The sequence below is a fragment of the Cupressus sempervirens genome, chromosome 10 (assembly GCF_028749045.1).
Source record: "Cupressus sempervirens isolate cs-2001-9-10 chromosome 10, ASM2874904v1, whole genome shotgun sequence".
Taxonomy (NCBI): Eukaryota; Viridiplantae; Streptophyta; class Pinopsida; order Cupressales; family Cupressaceae; genus Cupressus; species Cupressus sempervirens.
In genome coordinates, this window is record NC_143127.1 from 354,879,119 (window position 1) to 354,890,482 (window position 11,364).

Sequence of the window (11,364 nt, forward strand, 5' to 3'; positions counted from 1 at the left end):
ATTCAATCAAATAATAAAGATTTCTATCTACTCATACGCTACTAGTAATGACTTTATTTCTTTCATTTTCGATTGAGTAACCTTTAGCATTGAAGGAAATTGTATATCTATTGTCACAAATTTGACTGACACTTAGAAGATTGTGTTTTGAACCTTCTAAAAAATACACAACATGAATAGGCATGTCTTTGTTTAGAATGATTAAACCACAACTTGTGATATATGCACCTGAATAATCACCAAAATAAACAAAATGTCCATCAAATTCTTCAAGAGTTTTGAGCTTGTTTTTTCTTTCAAAAGAACCAGTCTGTAGTAGTGGCCCATCACAACCTTTCCCCACATTCATTCCAATTACAACTATGTTGCACCTTACCCCTAGTTCTAGGGAAAAAATGAGTTCAAGATTGTACTCGATGCAGCTCGCATTGTCTTCTACCATAAGCAAAACAAAGGCCGCAGCAAAGCCCATTTATTTTATGGTTTCCCTACTATTCTAATCCAAGGGCCCTACTATTCTAATATTCAGCCTCTTTTTGAAAAGAAATTGCCTACTATTTATAAGGTCCTTGTGGCATCAGCCTGCTATAAGAATCTAATAATAATAGGGGCCCCCTCTATATAATTGAGGTAGAAACATTGGTGGGGTTCCTAACAAAAAACCTCTTCTGGGTCAAGCCTCTGATCATATGGATTGGGTGTTGTATGTAGAGGGCCCCTACCCCCTATATTAAAAGGACCCCTAAACAGATTATTTAGTTTACAAGCTATTCTGCTATCATTTTCCCTGAACCCTAGATCTAGACACAAGATTGATTTGGTTTAGCATAAAGAAGTTCTATTTAATCTTTTGCCTCAACCAATAAGCTTAAGATAACTATGATCCTTTAAGTTTTTGATATTGGCTTATGTGCTTGATTAGGAAGGAGTATGATTAAGCCAATGTATAGTTGGTCTGATCTTATATCAACTTCCCTTGAGGGGGTGCTTAGCTTATTCCATTATATCATCAACCCTATATAATGTGGGCAGTGCTACATTATCCATTTGTCTAAGGTTACTCTTATGCCTACCAAAAAATAATTTGTCTCTACATTTGCACCTTTGCTGCATAAACAAAATTTCCCTACAACTATAGAATAGAAAGGGGGGTATGGGGGAGCACCCTATCCAATACCCCTTTCATATTGAGAGTCATAATGAGTATAGCCAAGTGCATAGCCAATTCTAGCAACAAAGGTAGCATTCAATTGAGCTAGGATCAATAGTTTTCTTGCATACCCAATTGGTCGAGTAGCACATAGACCCATCAGCTAGCAGGGGCTTTAGCAGCTTTGATAAAGGTTGCAGAGCATATTATCTAGGCATTTTGAAGAAAAAATAGAATAACTTGAGGTAGTTGATCGAGGAGTGAAAGTAGTAAATGATCCCTATTCAATAGAGGCAAAAGTGAGAGCATCATAAAGAACACCAAGAGAAATGGTGAGATAAACATAGGTGATAACATAAGCCTACTATGTGCTCATTATGCCATTAGAAGAGTAGGGCATGAATTCCTTAATGTGTATAATGAATAGGAAAATTAGAATTGATAAACTAGAATCGACCCCTTACCCCCCTACCCTCCCCTTCAATACCCCCAATCAACAAGAATAATCCCATGGCCCCCCTTCATATTATTGTAGGCAGGGCAAAATAATGGGTCATCCAAAGCCCCCCTTCATATTATTGTAGGGGGATAAATAATGGATGGGTCACCCATGACCCCCCTTCATATTATTGTAGGGGGGGGGAATAATGGATGGGTGGCCCATGCCATAGAATAGTAGGTCCCTACAACTATTCTTTGGGGGGGGTTGAGGGGTTCAAATAATCTAAAAGGGAAAAATAATGGTCCCCTTCATATTATTGTAGGGGGCAGCACATAGGGATCCGAGGTGGGGGCGAACTTGAGAATAGGGCAATAATAATAGAATAGTAGGGCCGCCTACCCCACCATTTCTATAGGCACCTGCCCAAATACTAAGCCCCCCTACTATTTGGCCTACTTATCCCCACCCACCTATGTTATGTAGAGAATCTAGTGTTTGCAGGCCCATAGAATTGTAGCGCTAAAATTTAGTAGGCATGGTGCAAAATGATAAGTTGGGTTTAGAAGTGGGGTTTGGTTTGAGTATTGCTTGTCGATTCAAATGTTTGCTTGCTAGATCCTAGACTTAACTGCTTCAATCAATTAATGTTTATGATCTTGCCTACCTATAGGCCCCTTAATACCTTGGCTTAACTCACCTTTCCCTTTACCAGTGGGGTTGGCACTCGAAGAAAGATATAAAGAAAGACTATTGCAAGGAAACAAATTGATCAGATCTTGTCATCTAATAATTATTGGAATTACATAGATAGAGAAGCATATACACCCACTGAACTCAGAGCTAGAGTAGCGCAACCTTCCCTCATTGTTTCTAGGGCTAACTATGAATCAATCCTATGTTAGTAACTATGCAAGATTAGAACCCTGGTTGGTTACTCTAGCAACATGGAAATGACATTAATTTACAATACTGGATTTGGTTAACCTTGCTTTGACATGGTAGCTATTTCAAGAACAAAACTCATGAGCCAAACACAACTAAGGGATTAGCACTTTAGATTAATGAAAGTAGACCCTCTTTTGTGCATGTTAATTAAGATTCCCATTGATGCATGTGCCCACTACATAGGGCAAAAGGGCCCAATGATTTTGCACAAGTGCAGACTACTGACCACCCCATTTGAGCAAGTTGAGTGGGCAAATTTTATCAAGTCATATTTATTTGTGGTCCTATTACCAGATATCAATAGTTGCCTCCCTCCTCACCAAATGGCTTAGAGGTGGATAAGATATGGCTGGTCATGGAAAAGAAAATGATAAAGAGTGAATCAGCAGAAGGGAACATATTGATCGGAGATCAAAGTAGCTCCAGGAAAACTATTTTCCTTGTAGAATAGTAGGCTACTATTCTATGGGCATTAAAAGGGTTCCTATGCTAGGCTTAGATTCATGCATGAATAGTGAGAAGAATAGAGAGATATTGATTCTCGCCATTCATTTACATTACCTGTATAAGTGTAGGGATGCCAAATGAAGCATCATTCATGGAAAGCCTTACTATCTATTAGGTTGATGCTACAAAAGTACACTAGGGGAGGTGAACATCAAGGAGGGGCAACCTGACCTCTACCTTATCTTTCTAGAATTCTAAGATTCCCTATACCTATCCTAGCTTATAAATTTTAGGGTGGGGGTGGGGGTGGGGGTAACATGAATAATCTAATGGGAGGGCACCCTGCAAAATTCCCATATTATATTAAGTGGATAGTGCCCTAATTAGAGATCCCTTACCCTTACAATAGTAGGGGTACGGCCATAGAATAGTAGGGTCCTAGCCTATAGAATAGTAGGGGTATCGACTACCTAGATTCCCTTAGAATAGTAGGGGGTAGATTAGTAGTGGGGACCTCTCCAATCCAATAAGTTGAGGTGGGTGCCCTTTTTTTCTATTCTTCTAGCTGATTGGGGTGGGAGGGAATCATAGGGGCCTAGGCTCCATGGAATAGTTGGGCAGAGGGAAATCAAGAGGAGAGAACTTAAACTTTCATTAAAAAAAGGAAGTATGCTTGCTTTGCCTAAAGAAATGATAGACCCTTTAGATTAGAATAGTAGGGCAAACAAATGAACAAACTCGATCCTGGGTTGGCCAACTATAGTTTAGCCTATCAAGCAAAAATTGGAGAAGCAGTATGGCCCCACCTCTAAATCAAGAGATGGGAATCAAATGGATACTTTGCCCCCATTCCTTGTAGGTATGTATGGTAGGTAGGGAGAGGGAGAGCGGTGAGAAGGTGAGAGAGTAAAGCCTATAAAAAGAATGGGCAAAGGAGCATAGTCACATCTACTTGCTTGCCATCAGGGCCTTTGGATGAATAGAACTCAACTAATAGAAATTGGATGGAGTATAGGTATTAGTGGGCTAATAAATAACCCATAAATCAATGGCCGTGTTGTGGCTTTTAAGTGTGAATGGGTGACCCCCTACCCCAGTTATATATATAGGTAGGGTGCCTACCCCTCCCTCTAGCTATATGTTGGAAATGATTGAAAAGATCATGAATAAAGAATAATGGAACTGGTAAAGAATGTTTCAATCATTTTTTTGTCATTGATGTCAAACTTTCTACTTGCAGGAATGACAATTGCTTTAGTGATCCAAATACTATCAATTGGTTGATTGACAAGGAGGTGGCAATCAATAAGATGTAACTAAAAGTACCTAGAGAAAGGTTGAAGTTATGATGTTGTAATGAAGTATAAGGATCAGCTAAGCCATTGATGAAATAGTGTACTGATGACATACTCTAAGATACAGAGGATGGACACACTAAGATACATCAAAGACATAAGGATTAACTAAGTTCATTGGAGAGAGCCAAGCTAGCTAGTTAGTGCCGAACAGATTCTCAGTTGAAGCTAAGAAAGTTCAACTTAGTGTGTGCCAAGTGATCTTTAGTTGTGGAGTAGTCTTAAGGTGCTAAGTGATCTTTAGGTACCGAGCAACCTTTAGGTGCCAAGTGAAGATCAAGTGCTAAGTGAATTCAAGTGTCGAGCAAGATATAGGAGTCGAGTGATATTTAAGTGCCGAGTCTTCAAGTGCTGAGGAAAGTAGAAATACTATAGGTGTCGAGCTCCAGTAAAATAACAATAGAAGCCGAGTAACACAGAAGGAGCCGAGCATCAATAAACCAATGATGCCAAGTTGCTGCATTATTTTTTAAAGTCAAAGATTTGCTAGATCAGCAGTGATAAGTTTGTTACATTGAATTTTGTGAATTAGTTGGATGATAAGGATGATGAGTAGATCTCACAAAATTTCAGGTAAACCATGCAAACCAATTAAGTGCAAATGCTAATGGATTTATCATGAAGTTTCTAGTAGAAACAATTTGGAGGAAAAATAATACCGTTTTCTCAAGAGAAAATTAAGATTTGAGCGAGAAATCAAGAAAAAAACTTCTTTATAAGGAGTTACAAGTTAGAGATCAAATGTGCATGCATGAGAGGGAGTTGGTCATAAAATATGGTTGTGTGAAGAAGCCAAGAGGAGTAAGAATAGAGCATCAAGAATCTGAATTGATCAAATGACCATGGAGTGCATTCGCATAATGAGTGGAAGAACTCAAGGAGACAGATCTTGAAGGGTGAACAAGCTATCATCACTGCAAAGGAGGAAAGCCAAGAAAAGAAAAGAACTGAAGAGTGATCTAAAATTTGCATAGTTAGGGTTGCAATCTGTATTAGGTCAAAACCCTTCTAATACTTTCTTACCACTATATTAGATATTGAAATCCTACATTGCTAGGTTAGCTTAACAGCTAGGTGGATAAGCCTCAGGAAAATGATAAAGAGATCCCCAGGAGAAGGATAAAGACATCCTCAAGAGAAGGATAAAGAGATCCTTAGGGGAAGGATAAGATATCCTTAGGAGGAGGATAGGAGATCCTTAGAGAGGGATAAAGGATTCTTTTGAGAAGGTGACTGTAAATCACATGGACTTGGGTGAGCCTAACAACTCTATGTAAATCTTTTAATAGGGTGACATTCCAAGTTGAATGTTCTTAAGTCCTTTAACAAGGTCACATTTAACAGTATGTTGTAGCCTTTAACATGGCAGACCATCAGAAGTGGTTGAAATCAATTAAGCAATTATTTTTTGGGCATCATCCCCACCCTAGTTTTACCTTCTTATTCATGGAGGGTTTTTGGGTCATCAAAATCCTTAGTGTTATGGTGTGATGCATATTATCTTTTATGGTTGTTCAATGTTTAGTTGTATGCATGATAATTTCATTTATGTGCCATTAAGAATTTGTAGAAAAAGTTGTATTGGACATCATTGGACCTTGGACAACTGATTCACCCCCACTCTCAGTTATTCTAAAGAATTCTAACGCTATATGGGTAGGGGTGTTGTGAACCTAGTTCACTACCACTCGAATACACTCGTGACTAGGTGACCTTCCTAACAATTTCCAACAAAAATTTCCATGATGAAGAACTATCCTATAAGTTGTGCTAATTCCTAGAGTTTTGATTGGTGGATTGGCCCTCTCTCTCAATGGGGTTTGGATCCCCTACCCTGCCCTGCCCTAAAATTATATGGGTGGAGGGGGATTGATTATTGGCCCTACTATTCTATCTATATTCTTTAGGCCCTCCCCTACTATTCTAAGGTGATTATTTTTGGAGGATTCCTACTCTATAATGGTTCTTAGATCGATCGATATTAATTGGATAGAGTTGGCCAAAACAACTATTAAAGTTTAGTTGTTGGAGTGGGAAGACATAGAGTAGGGCAATTGAGTTAACAACAACTTGATCCAGGGCCCTGGGAACAACTATATTTCTTGGTAGGCCCAGCTACTTATCCCACCCACCCTAGCCCCTTAGAATAGTAAGGATTGACAACCTACCTCAAAACCAACTATTGCCCCAACTATCTCCTCTGGGGGCCCAAGGCTTTCCTCATCATACAATACCAACTCTTCCTATCATCATATGATACCTCAATGTTGGGGTAGCTCTTCCAAAATTGATTCACTACCAGCTCCCTACTAGGTGAGACCTTTATTCATGTGAATTATGTTACATCTATAGTCTGCATCAAGATGCATGCTTTGGTCGAGCCCCCACTGGCACTAAGGGTACACTTAGCTATTACTTGACTAGTTATAGATGCAATTGTCACTCATTCTATATACATAACATGATGGCTAGGAATAATTATTCCTACTTCAGTTTCTTGATGGCACATGATGATGAAAAGAGAAAACTTCATACCAACATGGTGACAAGAGCCCCACTAATATGAATAGGGCTATAGATAGGCCTGACCCCCTACTATCTATAGTACAATTATAATTTGGGTTGCATGCTTATATGATAGTAAAACCATGTGATTCTAGCCATTCTAGATTTCCCGCCTCACAATTCTAGATAGTTCCCTTCTCTACAACCAAACCCCCTATGGTGTGAACAACCACTGTCCAAAACCCAAGTTGCAGGTTTGTGGGTAAATAAAGTTATTTCAACAATTAGAGATTTTTCACTAATTGGTTTCCATATTTCTTTTGGTTTCATATTTATTTTTCACCAATTTACATAGTACCCATAATTAAAGCATTTAAAGTATGTAACTATTTTTTTAATGCTATACTTATTCTTCCTCTGATTACATTGATATGCCTTATGAACAAAAATATTGTAGGTGAAATAATATTCTTTAAAAGAATACTTTGAACTTTGTTTTGTAGCCTTATCCATTTCAAAATTTAAAATAGTTTGATCAACCAGTTTTTCCAAATAAATTAGTTTGTTTTCCTTTTCATCAAACAGAAGTTTTTTATTTTCAATAGACTGATTTATATTTTCTAATTCATCTTGGAGTCTTTTATTTTGAATTTCATAAATTGAGATTAATTTCTTTAATCTTATTAGTTCTTGTAAAGATTGAAGAAGTTCTTCTTCAAGATCAACTTCTTCATTTGAATCAAATGAAGATTTTGATTGACTCGATTTCGATTTGGTAATATTAACTATTTCATCCATAAAATGGCCTTTCTTCTTCCTCATCTAGATCACTTGACTCTTCATTTGAGTCTTGTTTTTAAAAGAGACTCTTCTTTTTTAAAAATTTAAATCTTTTATTTTGATTCCAAGGTAACTTGTTTTTAGAAAACTTTTCAGATTTCTCATCATTGTCATCTTGATTAGTATGTGGACATTTTTCTAAAAAATATTCTAATTGGCCACAACTAAAACATTTATATTTTTCTTGATACTTCTTTTTTTATTATTCTAACCAACAATGCTTCTAAAGCATCTATTAGATCTACATCACTTTCATCTTGTTTCTTAGCCTTAAAAGTTGTTTCTTTTATTGAAGTGCTAATTTGATTACCAATTCTCATTTCATAAGTAGTTAAAGTTCCTTGGAATTGATGTAGGGTTGTTTTTGAGAAAAAAAATCTCTTTGAAAGTGGAGATTTTTGTTTCAAACTTAGGTAAAATAGACCTTATGACTTTTGAAATAATGTTGCACTCTTTAATTTTATCTCCTAAACCTCTTCTTGCATTTACTACCTCATAAACTCTCAAAAAGTATGTTGCCATGTTTTCATCTTCACTCATCTTGAGATTGTCAAACTGAGTTTTTAGAGTCAACAATTTTGACTGTTTGACCTTTTCATTTCCTTGATAAATGGTTTCTAATTTGACCCATGTGTCATTTGCAGAATGATAATATACTACTTTAACAAACACATCTTAAGTAAGACCACATAAAAGAGCATATCTTTCCCTTTTATCCAATTCATATGTAAGCTTATCATTTGGATTAGTAGGTACTATTTCTAGAACAATATACTAATTGACAACAACATCCCACATTCTAACATCTAAGGAATGTATGAAAGCTTCCATCATAACTTTCCAAAACACATAATCATTCCCATCAAATAATGGAGCCCAATTAAGAGAAGCTGCTTAAGCCTAACCCATTTATAGTTCTAAAAAGTCCCTAGAGAAATTTCTATAGAGAAACACTACGCTCTGATATCACTTGTTGGAAGTAGTGCTTATTCTAAGGGTGGTTGAATCAGAATAAAGCTTTAAAATCAAGTTTCTAAAAATCATGCATCACATTTGAGGAAACATTTGAATCGACATAAACATACGAATTAATCTCATTAATTGAAGATGAAAAAAATAATATAAACAACTCACAATCCAAGAGACACAAACTTTTGTGCTGAGTGGGAAACCCTCAAAAAGCCTCATAGTTTCGTCATAAGGAGAAAAAACCACTCCATTAAACCTGCCTTCTTTATTGAGTAGCAAAGCTTTGTTACAACAGCAGGTACAACTACCTTTACTTCTTATCAAAGTTTGATATACCAAATATTACATATGCACACAACTGTATGATGTTGATTCACACACTTGTATGTATAAGTATTCATACAATGAATCTTTTCAAGATAAACAAAATGTTCTATATCTAAGGAAGAATAGATGTCTTTTTATTTTCTCTTTTTCCACTTACTTACCATAGATATTTATGCATCCTTAAATAGAGATACATTTTAAGGTATTACAATGAAACTGTTTTTAAATCAATTACCCAATTGTAACTATTACATGATTTAGAACTATATACAAAACTTATTTTCAATAAATCTAATAACCATCAAATACAACTAATGTAAGAAAAAAAAACATCAATTGTTTCACTCTAACTGACAAAAATCTTTTATCATGAAATACAACTTTCAGGAGAACCATAGTAACCAATAGAACTATTTTTTCATATATAAAAACTTTAATCTTCCTTATATAGCATTCACAAAACAACTTGGACAACAATAACCAACCATCGCCATAATGCTTTCAAAAGAACTTTCCAGATTAACCATTATACAAAACATATACGTTGATACAAAATAATCTTGAATGCCCTATTCCAAATGATATAACAACATCTTTGTATCTATAAAGTTGTAATGCTTTTGTTTTCAATTTGAAGATGTTTTAGGATGATTACCTGCTATCAAAATGTACCTACAATGAAGACCCTCTATTTTCTTCACAATCACATCAAAAAGTGTGATTTCTCTTACCAATAGAAATCCATCTAAAAAAGATTCAATACTTTTCCCATGGCAAAGCAATATGGATGATGTTGTTTTTCACATGAACCCAAAACACAAAAATGTCTACCGTCCAACAAATAACTTTACATATTCTCCCATGGTGGCCACTAAAGAAACAAGAAATAGAATGAATTGTAAAAACCTTTGCCTTTTCATTCTTGCCTTTCAAAAACTCTAAATTAGTTTTACATAAGTTTGAAATCTAACCATAGTGAGTTTCCACGTTGAAATATTATGACTAGGTTAAGTGTATTAAGCATTTAATATCCACCTTCCTGAAGACTCAAGTGCTTATCATAACATAACCATGGTTAAAATGTGGTCTTTTTCATAATGTTAGAAATGTCCACAGTAACATTAACATTATTATACTACTACCATAAATTAACTTATATCATTTTGCATCAAGGATAAACCAATATCAATGGAAACAACCAACATAAGTAAAAATAAAGAACCATCACTTTACACATTAGTTAGGTAACACTTTATGGTAATCAAAATAAATGGATTATCCATATCTACATTGTCGATATCTAAAAATTACAATGTAATTGCTTCTTCCTATAGATAAGAAAAATATTGCACATTTAGTTTACAAACTTTCTAATTCCAATATCTTAAATTAGTTGATGGCAAAGATGTTTCTTCTCTTTTGTGGACTTCTACTTTTTGTAGGAAGTGGATCAATAGCATCACCAACTCAAGGATTCACTCAACATAACTTAACTAAAGCAAACATTGAAATACAAAAACCATATGATAAATAGGTATCCAAATGTTATAGCTTCATTAAGGGTGTCCATTCAATGTGGGTTTACCAAAATGATAAACCCCATTTCCCTACAAGAAAAACTAAAGCCAGGATACAAAATGGCATCAAGGTTATTTATTTAGATTTTATCCATCATATTCCTCTAAATTCTCATAGTATGTTATGTTTTTTGTTGATCTAAAGTAATTGGGTGGTGTAGGGATATGGGTACACAAGTGGCATGTGGCAGTTTGAGGGTGAGGTTTATGTTCCATAAGGGATGACTAGAGTGTGCATTATGCAATTTTTTGGTGGCACACAATGCACTACAACGTTCATGTTGCATTTTTATGAGGTGATGCTAAAGCATTACCATCAGCAAGTGGTGGCAACTAATATTTACGATCATTGGATTCAACTAAATGTTATCCACAATGTCAAAAAAGGGAAAGTGCACATGTTTATTGGGGAGGAGGAGAAGTCAGTCATTGATGATTTAGGTCCTATTGTCCATGCTTTCAAATTTGGAGTCTATACTCATACGGATTCTTCCTCTTGCATGGAATCTCATTGGAGAAAGGTCAAGGTATGGAGAAAATAGTTTTACTCCATCTGAATCATTCATTGTTTGGATTTTGTTATCTTGCATTTGTAATCTCTTCATATACAAGTTTCTAGTCTCTTAGACTTAGCATACCATCAGTTGCTTAGATTTTATTATGTTGTTTTGTGATCTCTCAATCTCTTCTCATGGTAAGGTACTTATTAAATAATTATAAAGAAAACCCATTTTATTTTATTAAATTTAGTAATTCAGTTGGGAAAATAAACTTGTTTCTCTCTAAATCTATCTGTAAAATGTGACG